The sequence below is a fragment of the Anomaloglossus baeobatrachus genome, chromosome 1, assembly GCF_048569485.1.
Source record: "Anomaloglossus baeobatrachus isolate aAnoBae1 chromosome 1, aAnoBae1.hap1, whole genome shotgun sequence".
Lineage (NCBI taxonomy): Eukaryota > Metazoa > Chordata > Amphibia > Anura > Aromobatidae > Anomaloglossus > Anomaloglossus baeobatrachus.
Window position 1 is genome coordinate 942006861 of NC_134353.1, and position 15114 is coordinate 942021974.

Consider the following 15114-nt stretch of genomic DNA (forward strand, 5'->3'; position numbering starts at 1 on the left):
AGGTGACCCTGTTCCCCTCTCCCTAGCACTAGTTATAGTTATAACATGTTTCCAGAATACCCTGTGTGGTGCGGTGCTCGCAAGGGGGTTCCCTTATTCTTGGTGGAACCCCGATAGTCACTGCCTGACATGAACTGTATGGCAGTATCATGTGGGCTCTTTAAGGGAGCATTATTTTGACACTACATATGACCTTGAGTACTTTAAATTATGTGGACTTATATAGCATTAATATCCTGACACTACATGGCGGTTTTACTTGGGGTGAAAAAGAGGAGGACCCTACTTTGCTTACTCACCAGGTCCCGGTTTTCTAAAAAAAACTCAAACAATGGATTATTTTATCACTCATCATATTTAATCCAGTTTGTCTAGGATTAGAAAAACAAAAATTCATGGGCTGTCTCTATCAGCTGCTATACAGTCATATGAAAAAGTTTGGGCACCCCTATTAATGTTAACCTTTTTTCTTTATAACAATTTGGGTTTTTGCAGCAGCTATTTCAGTTTCATATATCTAATAACTGATGGACTGAGTAATATTTCTGGATTGAAATGAGGTTTATTGTACTAACAGAAAATGTGCAATCTGCATTTAAACAAAATTTGACCGGTGCAAAAGTATGGGCACCCTTATCAATTTCTTGATTTGAACACTCCTAACTACTTTTTACTGACTTACTAAAGCACTAAATTGGTTTTGTAGCCTCATTGAGCTTTGAACTTCATAGGCAGGTGTATCCAATCATGAGAAAAGGTATTTAAGGTGGCCACTTGCAAGTAGTTCTCCTATTTGAATCTCCTATGAAGAGTGGCATCATGGGCTCCTCAAAACAACTCTCAAATGATCTGAAAACAAAGATTATTCAACATAGTTGTTCAGGGGAAGGACAAAAAGTTGTCTCAGAGATTTACACTGTCAGTTTCCACTGTGAGGAACATAGTAAGGAAATGGAAGAACACAGGGACAGTTCTTGTTAAGCCCAGAAGTGGCAGGCCAAGAAAAATATCAGAAAGGCAGAGAAGAAGAATGGTGAGAACAGTCAAGGACAATCCACAGACCACATCCAAAGACCTGCAGCATCATCTTGCTGCAGATGGTGTCAATGTGCATCGGTCAACAATACAGCGCACTTTGCACAAGGAGAAGCTGTATGGGAGAGTGATGCGAAAGAAGCCGTTTCTGCAAGAATGCCACAAACAGAGTCGCCTGAGGTATGCAAAAGCACATTTGGACAAGCCAGTTACATTTTGGAAGAAAGTCCTGTGGACTGATGAAACAAAGATTGAGTTGTTTGGTCATACAAAAAGGCGTTATGCATGGATACAAAAAACACGGCATTCCAAGAAAAGCACTTGCTACCCACGGTAAAATTTGGTGGAGGTTCCATCATGCTTTGGGGCTGTGTGGCCAATGCCGGCACCGGGAATCTTGTTACAGTTGAGGGTCGCATGGATTCAGCTCAATATCAGCAGATTCTTGACAATAATGTGCAAGAATCAGTGATGAAGTTGAAGTTACGCAGGGGATGGATATTTCAGCAAGACAATGATCCAAAACACCGCTCCAAATCTACTCAGGCATTCATGCAGAGGAACAATTACAATGTTCTGGAATGGCCATCCCAGTCCCCCAGACCTGAATATCATTGAACATCTGTGGGATGATGTGAAGCGGCTGTCCATGCTCGGCGACCATCAAACTTACCTGACCTGGAATTGTTTTGTAAACAGGAATGGTCAAATATACCTTCATCCAGGATCCAGGAACTCATTAAAAGCTACAGGAAGCGACTAGAGGCTGTGATTTTTGCAAAAGGAGGATCTACAAAATATTAATGTCACTTTTATGTTGAGGTGCCCATACTTATGCACCGGTCAAATTTTGTTTAAATGCGGATTGCACATTTTCTGTTAGTACAATAAACCTCATTTCAATCTAGAAATATTACTGAGTCCATCAGTTATTAGATATATGAAACTGAAGTAGCAAAAACCCAAATTGTTATAAAGAAAAAAGGTTAACATTAATAGGGGTGCCCAAACTTTTTCATGACTGTACCTCACACAACCTGTGAATCCATGTGGCGCTATTTTTGAAAGAAAGCCTGTGTTTCTTATCCTGGACAGCCCCTATGATTATAGTTTGTATTAATATACCGTAATATATATGTAGTATACCGTAGTTACCGTTGTATTAATATACCGTAGTTTGGGGTTTTTTTTAGGCTTCCTTTACACTGAGCAACATCATCGAAGGCTCAATGGCCGAACTGTAAGAGCCCTCCTCCTCCTCCTCTTCCTCCTTTTTTTTAGTTGGATAAATGTTACCAAGATGCATAAATACTATAATAAGTTCATCATTGGGACGGTATTTCGTAAACAGTAAACTTTTTACAAATGAGAAACATGTTCATCAGTTTCCCAATACCACATGTGATCCGGGGATAACAAGCAAAATGGGAGGAATGCGGCAGAAAATGTTTTGTCTGTAACTTTTGAAATAGTAAGGCTACTTTCACACATCAGTTTTCTGTATTCAGGCACAGTCCTTTTTTTTCCTGATCCAACGGATCCTGAAAAAAAAGTGAAAACCGTATCCACCGGATCCGTTTTTTTAACGGATCCGTTATGCCGGATCCGTTAAAAAACGGATCCGGTGGATACGGTTTGCATCCGTTTTTGCATCCTTTTCGTCCGGTTTTTGGCTGGATCCGTTTTGTTAATTACATTGGTGCATGCGCAGTTAACAAAAACGGATCCGGCGGCCGCATCCGTTTTTTACCGCATTACGCCGGATCCGGCGTCCATAGGCTTCTATTGTAAAACACGCCGTATCGCGCCGGATCCGGCGCGATGCGTTTATTTTGCCGGACAAAAAAACGTTGCAAGCTACGTTGCCTCCGGCCGCCGCATTTATTTATTTTGCCGCATCCGGAAAAAAACGGATGCACCGCAAAGCCATCCGGTACAATCCGGTAACAATGCAAGTCTATGGGGAAAAAACGGATGCGGTACTGGATCCGTTTTACCCGTTTTTTTCCGGATTGAACCTGATGGCAAAAAACTGATGTGTGAAAGTAGCCTAAATCCATCATGGTATAGGGGGCGGCCCAGCTTTGGGGACAGATATTTTTTGTTCTTACGTAAATGCATAAATTAAGGGCTACAAGTCACTTTTGCATTTGGGTTCTAACTTCTATTATATATCTTCCACCATTTCCCTTCTATATCCTCTGCATTTCACTATCGCTTGCAGCAGAATGTGTTTATAGAGAATGACGGTCTGATGGGCAGTTTAACGTTTGTCTTTTTATAGCAGTTATATTCTTGTACATAAGGGCTGTATTATAGTAGTTATTTTATTGTACATAGGGGCAGTATTATAGTAGTTATATTCTTGTACATAGGGGCAGTATTATAGTAGTTATATTCTTGTACATAGGGGCAGTATTATAGTAGTTATATTCTTGTACATAGGAGCAGTATTATAGTAGTTATATTCTTGTACATAGGGGCAGTATTATAGTAGTTATATTCTTGTACATAGGAGCAGTATTATAGTAGTTATATTCTTGTACATAGGGGCAGTATTATAGTAGTTATATTCTTGTACATAGGAGCAGTATTATAGTAGTTATGTTCTTGTACATAGGGGGCAGTATTATAGTAGTTATATTCTTGTACATAGAAGCAGTATTATAGTAGTTATATTCTTGTACATAGGGGCAGTATTATAGTAGTTATATTCTTGTACATAGGGGCAGTATTATAGTAGTTATATTCTTGTACATAGGAGCAGTATTATAGTAGTTATATTCTTGTACATAGGGGCAGTATTATAGTAGTTATATTCTTGTACATAGGAGCAGTATTATAGTAGTTATGTTCTTGTACATAGGGGGCAGTATTATAGTAGTTATATTCTTGTACATAGGGGCAGTATTATAGTAGTTATATTCTTGTACATAGGGGCAGTATTATAGTAGTTATATTCTTGTACATAGAAGCAGTATTATAGTAGTTATATTCTTGTACATAGAAGCAGTATTATAGTAGTTATATTCTTGTACATAGGGGCAGTATTATAGTAGTTATATTCTTGTACATAGGGGCAGTATTATAGTAGTTATATTCTTGTACATAGGGGCAGCATTATAGTAGTTATGTTCTTGTACATAGGGGGCAGTATTATAGTAGTTATATTCTTGTACATAGGGGCAGTATTATAGTAGTTATATTCTTGTACATAGGGGGCAGTATTATAGTAGTTATATTCTTGTACATAGGAGGCAGTATTATAGTAATTATATTCTTGTACATAGTGGGCAGTATTATAGTAATTATATTCTTGTACATAGGAGCAGTATTATAGTAGTTATGTTCTTGTACATAGGGGGCAGTATTATAGTAGTTATATTCTTGTACATAGGGGCAGTATTATAGTAGTTATATTCTTGTACATAGGGGGCAGTATTATAGTAGTTATATTCTTGTACATAGGAGGCAGTATTATAGTAGTTATATTCTTGTACATAGCAGCAGTATTATAGTAGTTATATTCTTGTACATAGGGGCAGTATTATAGTAGTTATATTCTTGTACATAGGGACAGTATTATAATAGTTATATTCTTGTACATAGGGACAGTATTATAATAGTTATATTCTTGTACATAGGGGGCAGTATTATAGTAGTTATATTCTTCTACATAGGAGGCAGTATTATAGTAGTTATATTCTTGCACATAGGGGGCAGTATTATAGTAGTTATAATCTTCTACATAGGGGGCAGTATTATAGTAGTTATATTCTTCTACATAGGGGGCAGTATTATAGTAGTTATATTCTTCTACATAGGAGGCAGTATTATAGTAGTTATATTCTTCTACATAGGGGCAGTATTATAGTAGTTATATTCTTGTACATAGGGGGCAGTATTATAGTAGTTATATTCTTATACATAGGAGGCAGTATTATAGTAGTTATATTCTTGCACATAGGGGGCAGTATTATAGTAGTTATATTCTTCTACATAGGGGCAGTATTATAGTAGCTTTATTCTTGTATATAGGAGCAGTATTATAGTAGTTATATTCTTGTACATAGGAAAGTGTTATAGCAGTTATATTCTTGTACATAGGGGCAGTATTATAGTAGTTATATTCTTATACATAGGGGCAGTATTATAGTAGTTATATTCTTGTACATAGGGGCAGTATTATAGTAGTTATATTCTTGTACATAGGGGCAGTATTATAGTAGTTATATTCTTGTACATAGGGGCAGTATTACAGCATTTGTATTATTGTATATAGAATATATCCTGGCATGGGAAGGTGCTAGCTCTTTGTTCTTCATATAGCTCCCATATCTATTTGCCATTATATCGGCTCTGCTGAGTTGTGTTCCAGGCACAACCTCTTCTCTGCCGCCGTATGACCCGGATTGTCCCATCATTCATTCATTTCAATTTGAGGTTTGTGAAATTCAAATTCTGACATTTGACTAATTATTGCCGCCCAATCATTTAGCTAAACAGACCGAGGCCGAGTAAATACACAATGCTAGGTATGAGCAGCAGCGTTCATCATTGTCCGCGGGGAGGGGTGCACCTGCTGACACCCATATAGAGGCCTCCGCAGCACAGACCCAGACTATTTAAAGCTTAGAGATTAAAATGTACAGGGGTCGAGAACATTTTTTGACAGTCCTACACTCTAAGTTATGACTTATTACAGCTTACTTAGGGAAACCCTCTCCATATTACCCCTTAAAGGGATTCTCCTTGACTAAAGCAGTGATGAGAACATATCTTCAATGTCAGATTGGTGGAACCCCAACCTCAGCGACCCTATTGGCACAATAACAACGGGCTGCCACATGGCCAAAGCTCTACCAAGTCACATACAGGCCCATATGGTACCTATACATGCCCAGCTATCACTGCAGCTCCTGTCGGGCCCCGTCAGTTTGTGACCTGCTGGCAGTGGCAGTGCTTTATTGAGCGCGCCGAGGTCACAACTCAGTACAAGTCTATGTGAGCCCCATTCTTCCTCTCATAGACTTGGATTGGGAGCTTGTGATGTAACTTCTTACAGCCAGTCGTAGGTTACAGTCAAAAGGTGGCGTCATGAGACCAGAGCAGCACTGACAAAGCATGACAATGCCAGAGGATAAGTGGGGCAGTGGGCTTAAAACTAAAGTGCCACTCCAGCACTGAGAAAAAAATGCTGGCGTGGTGCTTTCAAGCAGATCTGTCAATATATTTCACAATAAAGATAGTGTGGCGCCCCTGAGGCTCTGGTCGCCACAGGGTGCGGTATCCATCTCGGGTAAGGAGGGGGTTAATCACCGGTGTTCCACATTCACACTTTACATACAGCTTAGGAGCCTTCACACAGGGTGGGTGAGTTGGCTCAAGGTAGATAGTGGGGTGGCCAGCACGATGCTTGAGATTTTCCCGGTCACTAAAGCCAGCCACCTGGGAAACGGGGTCCACTTAGCGGTAGAAATAGGCGCAACACACTCACATCAGGGTCAGACCAGTCGGGACCATAGTTCTGACAAGACACTTCTGGAACTCTTGGACTTTAATAGGCCCGGGTTTTGGAGCGGGAGCTCAGCCCGGGTACCTAACCGCTGAGGGGGGACATCCTAGGAAAAGGACACGCTCTCTCTTTCTCTCTTCAAACACCGGTGGTAGCCGCTTACTTGCTTGGGATTGACCGGAGCCCACGACGGCAGAGACCAGCACCTGGGTGCAGCTTTAAACCAGTGAGTAAAAAAACCTGGAACCAGAGTTGCCAACTCAGACTCTGATTAGCGACGCCATCGCCCCACGCTCCGGCACTTCCAGGGGACTGCCAAACCTTTCGTTATCAAACCGGGGCCCACACCGCCTGTGGGGAGCGACACCATCCTGGCTGCCATAACACCTGCCCCGGTGAGGAATTCTGCAGCAGCGGCTACCCCTGGCCGTATACCACAGGTGGCGTCACGACAAACTTTCCCCAACAGCCCGCTTTCCCCTCTTTTTACTACACGCCTCAGAGCAGCGGAACCAGGCAAGGCCACCTGTGACACCACCTGACCCGACCAGCAACAGCCCGGCAACGAGTAGGTTAACAGCCTGCCCCGTAGGGCGCTGCAATAGCATACTGTGCATTTGAAACAGATCTCTTAAACCTGATGATGCTAGTGTACTTACAGAGTAAAACGTCAGAATGTCTATATAATACTTTGTAAAACTTTAAGCTCAGTCTCCACTAACCAAGCCTGATTGACAACTGTTCATCATCCCTCCTCCCTGCTGCTGCTGAATCTCCATCTATCCAGTCTGATTGTCAGCTCATGAGCATCCCTCCTCCCTGCTGCTCAATCTCTGCTAACAGCATCATTGTCAGCTCCTCAGCGTCCCTCCTCCCTGCTGCTGCTCAATCTCTGCTCAGAGCCTCTGTCAGCTCATCAGCGTCCCTCCTCCTTGCTGCTGCTGAATCTCTGCTCACAGCATCATTGTCAGCTCATCTGCGTCCCTCCTCCCTGCTGCTGCTGAATCTCTGCCCACTTAGCCTAATTGTCAGCTCCTCAGCGTCCCTCCTCCCTGCTGCTGCTGAATCTCTGCTGAGAGCCTCTGTCAGCTCATCTGCGTCCCTCCTCCCTGCTACTGCTGAATCTCTGCTTAGAGCCTGTCAGCTCATCAGCGTCCCTCCTTCCTGCTATTGCTGAATATCTGCGCACAGCCTCATTGTCAGCTCATCAGCGTCCCTCCTCCCTGCTACTGCTGAATCTCTGCTCAGAGCCTCTGTCAGCTCATCAGCGTCCCTCCTCCCTGCTGCTGCTCAATCTCTGCTCAGAGCCTCTGTCAGCTCATCAGCGTCCCTCCTCCCTGCTGCTGTTGAATCTCTGCTCAGAGCCTCTGTCAGCTCATCAGCGTCCCCCCTCCCTGCTGCTGCTGAATCTCTGCTCACAGCCTCTGTCAGCTCATCAGCGTCCCTCCTCCCTGCTGCTGCTGAATCTCTGCTCACAGCCTCTGTCAGCTCATCAGCGTCCCTCCTCCCTGCTGCTGCTGAATCTCTGCTCACAGCCTCTGTCAGCTCATCAGTGTCCCTCCCCCCTGCTGCTGTTGAATGTCTGCTCAGAGCCTGTCAGCTCATCAGCGTCCCTCCTCCCTGCTGCTGTTGAATCTCTGCTCACAGCCTCATTGTCAGCTCATCAGTGTCCCTCCTCCCTGCTGCTGCTGAATCTCTGCTTAGAGCCTCTGTCAGCTCATCAGCGTCCCTCCTCCCTGCTGCTGTTGAATCTCTGCTCACAGCCTCATTGTCAGCTCATCAGCGTCCCTCCTCCCTGCTGCTGCTGAATCTCTGCTTAGAGCCTCTGTCAGCTCATCAGTGTCCCTCCTCCCTGCTGCTGTTGAATCTCTGCTCACAGCCTTATTGTCAGCTCATCAGCGTCCCTCCTCCCTGCTGCTGTTGAATCTCTGCTCACAGCCTCATTGTCAGCTCATCAGCGTCCCTCCTCCCTGCTGCTGCTGAATCTCTGCTCACAGCCTCATTGTCAGCTCATCAGCGTCCCTCCTCCCTGCTGCTTCTGAATCTCTGCTCAGAGCCTCTGTCAGCTCATCAGCGTCCCTCCTCCCTGCTGCTGCTGAATCTCTGCTCACAGCCTGTCAGCTCATCAGCGTCCCTCCTCCCTGCTGCTGTTGAATCTCTGCTCACAGCCTCATTGTCAGCTCATCAGCGTCCCCCCTCCCTGCTGCTGTTGAATCTCTGCTCAGAGCCTCTGTCAGCTCATCAGCGTCCCTCCTCCCTGCTGCTGTTGAATCTCTGCTCACAGCCTCATTGTCAGCTCATCAGCGTCCCTCCTCCCTGCTGCTGCTGAATCTCTGCTCACAGCCTGTCAGCTCATCAGCGTCCCTCCTCCCTGCTGCTGTTGAATCTCTGCTCACAGCCTCATTGTCAGCTCATCAGCGTCCCTCCTCCCTGCTGCTGTTGAATCTCTGCTCACAGCCTGTCAGCTCATCAGCGTCCCTCCTCCTTGCTGCTGAATCTCTGCCCTACTAACCTCATTGACAGCTCATCATTGACCCTCCTCCCTGCTGCGGAGATCTCCCACTGCCTAGCATAAGCTGCAGCTGTTAGTCATGGTGGATCTCATTGAATGTCATCATAATAGATATATAAAAGTACGGTTTACACGGTTACTTGATTACTGTATATATGGAGCGATTATATGGTCTTTATATGGCGGTATTATTGGAACCATGTATGGCGGTATTCACTTGTGTCACACTTACGTTAGGGCGCTACACAATATATTATTTTACAAGTGGTGACGACATTATTTAGTCAGTGTATCTGGGCACTGTACTGTACGGTATTTATACTTTGGCACGGTTTGGTACTATTAATTGTTATATAATGTACACAATCTGACTCCTCCGGTGCTATATCTGGGGTGGTGAGCGTCTGTATGAAATATCCCGGGACTATTACTCTCATCGGAGTCACAACTACTTCACCCAAACGAGGAACGATGTCAGAGATCTCCGGCAGTAACATAAGCCGGAGTCATCCCGTGGAGACATGGCGGCCTCGGGCCTGGGAATATTAGTAGCCGGGATCACCTCATCCCCACAGGCCATGATTGTATGTGATAAATTGTGTTTCCTCAATGTTTTGGGCCTGTACTCATCCATGTAACAGCCACGGGGCGGCCTCAGAGTATGGGCCATACATTTTACCAGTTTCTATACATCTTCCCTTACAAAATGGCGTCTCATTGCATTTAGGAGTCATCAGTTTGCCATTTTTTTTCCTTGGAGCGCCATTATGGTCGATCTCCAAGAAATCACGCGTCTTATTTACTGAAACTGTATGGAAGCAAATGGGTTGCTATTTGTTGCCCATAGCAACCAATCAGAGCTCAGCTTTCATTTTCCAAACAGCTCTGGCAGAATTGAAGCTGTGCTATGATTGGTTGCTAAGGACAGTTTCTCCATTACACAGGATTAATAATCTGCCCTATGAGGTTTTGCCTCAATTTAGGGTGAGGTTCCCCGATATATGTATGCCGTCATCGTCCTGAAGCGGCGGCCATGACTGTGTGTGATGTGGGGAGGACAGTCTGTGTACAGCGCTGCAGACTGTGTCGGCACTATGGAGTAATAAGGCCTGTGACCTGTATATGTATCAGAGCACACAGGAATGTGTATTGTGCTGCGTGCACTACAATCCACCATCACCGCGGTGCGGAGTTCATCCAGCGATAATATCTATCAAACACTCCGCTCAGTGGGAGCCGCGTTATTGCCGGGAACATCTGGAGTGCAGCTGCACAGCTCAGCAGATGTTTATAGAGGCGGCACATGTCTACAAATTGTGGCCTCTCACCTAAACTACCGAACGGCGACACACGCTGTCACCCCCCAACACTTGCTGCCACCTCCGCTAGTCACACACATACCCACTGCCACCTCTGCCAGCGACACCCACTGCCACCTCTGCCAGCGACACCCACTGCCGCCTTCACCAGCAACACCCACTGCCGCCTGCACCACAGACACCCACAGTCGCCTCCGGCAGCGACACCCACTACCCCTCCAACAGTTGCCACATCTACCAGGGATACCCGCTGCCGCCTCCACCACAGACACCCACTGCCGCTCCACCAGTTGCCACATCTACCAGGGATACCCGCTGCCGCCTCCACCACAGACACCCACTGCCGTCTCCACCAGTGACACCCACTGCCGCTCCACCAGTTTCCACACCTACCAGGGATACCCGCTGCCACCTCTGTCAATGACACCCACTGCCCCCTCCGTCTGCTGCCGCCTCCGTCAATGACACATGCTGCCGTCTCCGTCAGTGACACACGCTCCCGCCTCCGTCAGTGACACACGCTCCCGCCTCCGTCAGTGACACACGCTCCCGCCTCCGTCAGTGACACACGCTGCCGCCTCCGTCAGTGACACACGCTGCCGCCTCCGTCAGTGACACACGCTGCCGCCTCCGTCAGTGACACACGCTGCCGCCTCCCTCAGTGACACACGCTGCCGCCCCCGTCAGTGACACACGCTGCCGCCCCCGTCAGTGACACACGCTGCCGCCTCCGTCAGTGACACACGCTGCCGCCTCCGTCAGTGACACACGCTGCCGCCTCCGTCAGTGACACACGCTGCCGCCTCCGTCAGTGACACACGCTGCCGCCTCCGTCAGTGACACACGCTGCCGCCTCCGTCAGTGACACACGCTGCCGCCTCCGTCAGTGACACACGCTGCCGCCTCCGTCAGTGACACACGCTGCTGCCTCTGCCAGATACTCCCTTTTGTTCAAAAGTGCCCAAACACATTGTAAGTGGTAACATAAAATATTCATGCACATGAGATTTATTTGCTGTATTTGTGCAAAATCCTTTGTAGATTTCTATTGCTCCTGTCACTATGTTGTTGCATTGCATCTAAACGTTATGTGCAGCAGCGTAATCATCTTTATGACAAATACATTTAAAATAAAAACTAAGCAACTTTGCACATAATTCTGGTTAAATATCTCCTAGTGTTTCGTGCATACAGCTCCTATGCGTCTACCGTAAGAGGTTGCAGTTGCCAACAGAAAAGATAAGGATCAGGGGATACACACAAATCTGGTGGTAACATTATATAAGTCCGAACAACCCATCAAGTTCCCACGATCATATTGCAGAGGGTGTAAGGGCTCATGCGCACGTTGCGTAATAGCATGCATTTACGCTGCGTTTAGCACTCCCAGCACAGTCTATGTAAATTGTGCATGATACGTGCGCACGTTGCTTTTTTGAATGCAGCGATTTGGATGCCAAAATTTTTAACCAAATCTGTGCGTTCATAAAAGCAGCATGTCAATTATTCTGTGCGCTTTGGATGCTGCTCCCGCTCTGTCTATGGTGGGGGCTGCATCCAGAGCACATGAATTCGGCATTTATTCTGCTGAAACACTGCATCCATTTCTGCAGTGATTTGAAGCGCACATGTGCTGTTAAATCGCTGCGGAATATTTAGCAGGCACCTGCGAACATCGTCTTAGGGGTACTTTGCACGCTTCGACATCGCTAGCCGATTGTAGCGATGGTGTGCGCGATAGTCCCTGCCCCCGTCGCAGCTGCGATATCTTGTGATAGCTGCCGTAGCGAACATTATTGCTACGGCAGCTTCACACGCACTTACCTGCCCTGCGACGTCGCTCTGGCCGACGAATCGCCTCCTTCCTAAGGGGGCGGGTCGTGCGACGTCAAAGCGACGTCACATGGCAGGCGGCCAATAGAAGCGGAGGGGCGGAGATGAGCGGAACGTAAACATCCCGACCACCTCCTTCCTTCCGGTGGAAGCAGGTAGGAGATGTTCCTCACTCCTGCAGCTTCATACACAGCGATGTGTGCTGCCGCAGGAGCGAGGAACAACATCGTACCTGTTGCTGCAGCGAAATTATGGAAATGACTGACACTACATAGATCACCAATTTGCGACGCTTTTGCGATCATTTACCTGTGCTTCTAGGCTTTACATGTTGCGACGTCGTTACCGGCGCCTGATGTGCGTCACTTTCGATTTGACCCCGACGAGATTGCAGTAGCGATGTCGCAACGTGCAAAGTACCCCTAAGATTGCCTTCTGTCTAACCGCTTAGATGCTTTAATCGCTGTGTTCACCACGGCATCTAAGGGGGTTAAACTGTGTAATTAAAGATAAGACCCTCATATACTTAAAGACTAGCAGATCTTTATAATTTTATCCTGCGAGCCATAGTTTGGCTGACAGCTATCGAATGCTTACGGGAAAGGGCAGACACAGACAGAAGAGAAAAGGGGCAGACACAGACCGACGAGGGCACCTGCTCAAAACCAGTATACAGCCCGATCATGTGTCTCTAACAGAAGCCACTAGCAGCTTTGTTGAATAAAGTGGGCCCCCCCTTACTTCCTGGACCCCTGGGGGGCTGCAAAGATTGCCACAACAACATGTCCCCCCCCCCTGTACCTCCCCCATGTATGGGACCCCTAACTCCAATTGCAGCAGTCACCGGTGGGTTTCTGTTTTATAAACAACACAAATATGAATTAAGCAAAAAAAAAAAAAAAAGCAGTAAATTCCGTGCTGAATGAGCCCCGAGTGGCGATTTCCTATCATTTCTTTGCATGTTGGCAGCAGCAGCACGCTCCGCCTGGCGCTCTATATACAGACACATACACGGCTTCATTACACCCAGGTCCACACAGGCATCAAAGGCCGGTACATAATAATGGTGAACACGCCAGAGGCGAATCCAGAGCCGCACACAGCTCCGCCATTTGTGAGGGAATATGACATGAAAGGTGCCGGGGTCAAGGCTTCATTCTTACTGATTCATAAAGACGTCTTTCTCCGGCTCATTCACTGATTCTCAGAGCAAAAAAAAAAAAGTCACAAGATTCCTCTCCCAACAGCTCTGAAGCTCTGCTGAAACCGACACGGCTCACCTGTCCCCGTATTAAATATCAGCGCCCCTGCCCGAGCGCATTCACAGCCACATCATACACACGGGGGCTTCCCAACACTTCCTCATTTACTTTAAATTCTTAATTAAATCGCAAGTTATCTGCTTCAGGTCAGGTGCATTGTATCCAGTGCAGACAATGCTCTGTGAGCTAAACACAGCCCATACTGCTGTCAGCTGATACAATGTATCCAGTGTAGACAACGCTCTGTGACATAAATACAGTTGATCCTGCTGTCAGCTGATACAATGTATCTAGTGTAGACAACGCTCTGTGACATAAATACAGTTGATCCTGCTGTCAGCTGATACAATGTATCTAGTGTAGACAACGCTCTGTGAGCTAAACACCCCAGACTCCAGGCTGATACATTGTATCCAGTGCAGACAATGCTCTGTGAGCTAAACACAGCCCATACTGCTCTCAGCTGATACAATGTATCTAGTGTAGACAATGTTCTGTGACATAAATACAGTTGATACTGCTCTCAGCTGATACAATGTATCTAGTGTAGACAATGCTCTGTGACATAAATACAGTTCATACTGCTCTCAGCTGATACATTGCATCTAGTGTAGACAATGCTCTGTGACATAAATACAGTTGATCCTGCTCTCAGCTGATACATTGTATCTAGTGTAGACAATGCTCTGTGAGCTAAACACCCCAGACTCCAGGCTGATACATTGTATCCAGTGCAGACAATGCTCTGTGAGCTAAACAGCCCAGACTCCAGGCTGATACATTGTATCCAGTGCAGACAATGCTCTGTGAGCTAAACACAGCCCATACTGCTCTCAGCTGATACAATGTATCCAGTGTAGACAACGCTCTGTGACATAAATACAGTTGATCCTGCTCTCAGCTGATACAATGTATCCAGTGTAGACAATGCTCTGTGACATAAATACAGTTGATCCTGCTCTCAGCTGATACAGTGTATCCAGTGCAGATAACGCTCTGTGAGCTGAACACCTTGGAGTCCAGACTGTCATATTGTAACAAAACCAGCAGAGAGATCTGTGCAGCAACTAACATTAGAAAGCATCTAAATCCCATTTAAAGCTAATACTTCTCACAGCTGAGACTTTGCTACAATTATGCGCAATGCAGACAACGCTCTGTGAGCTAAACATCCTGGACTCCAGACTGATACATTGTAACAAACTAGCAAAGAGATCTGCGCAGTTGCTGATGGAAAAAAAAAAAGTATCTAAATCCCATTTAGAGCTAATATTTTTCACACCTGGGACTTTGTTACAATGTAACCAGTGCAGACAATGCTCTGTGAGCGAACTAGTCAGGACTCCAGACTGATATATAGTAACAAACCAGCAGAGAGATCTGTGCAGCTGCTGATTTAGAAAGCATCTAAATCCCATTTAGAGTTAATACTTTTTACATCTGAGACTTTGTTACGTTACAATTGTATGCAGTGCAGACAATGCTCTGTGAGCTAACCAGCCAGGACTCCAGCCTGATACATTGTAACAAATCAGCAGAGAGATCTGTGCAGCTGCTGATGTGTTTAGCTCACAGAGCGTTGTCTACACTGGATACATTGTATCAGCTGACAGCAGGATCGGCTGTGTTTAGCTCACA

The 15114-nt window shown here is 45.9% G+C and overlaps 1 protein-coding gene across 1 annotated transcript in view; it reads right to left on the bottom strand.

The window, feature by feature from the left end:
• GDNF (glial cell derived neurotrophic factor) overlaps nucleotides 1-15114 on the bottom strand; it is a 58131-nt gene that overhangs the window by 28178 nt on the left and 14839 nt on the right. The gene's annotated exons all lie outside the window — the stretch shown is intronic.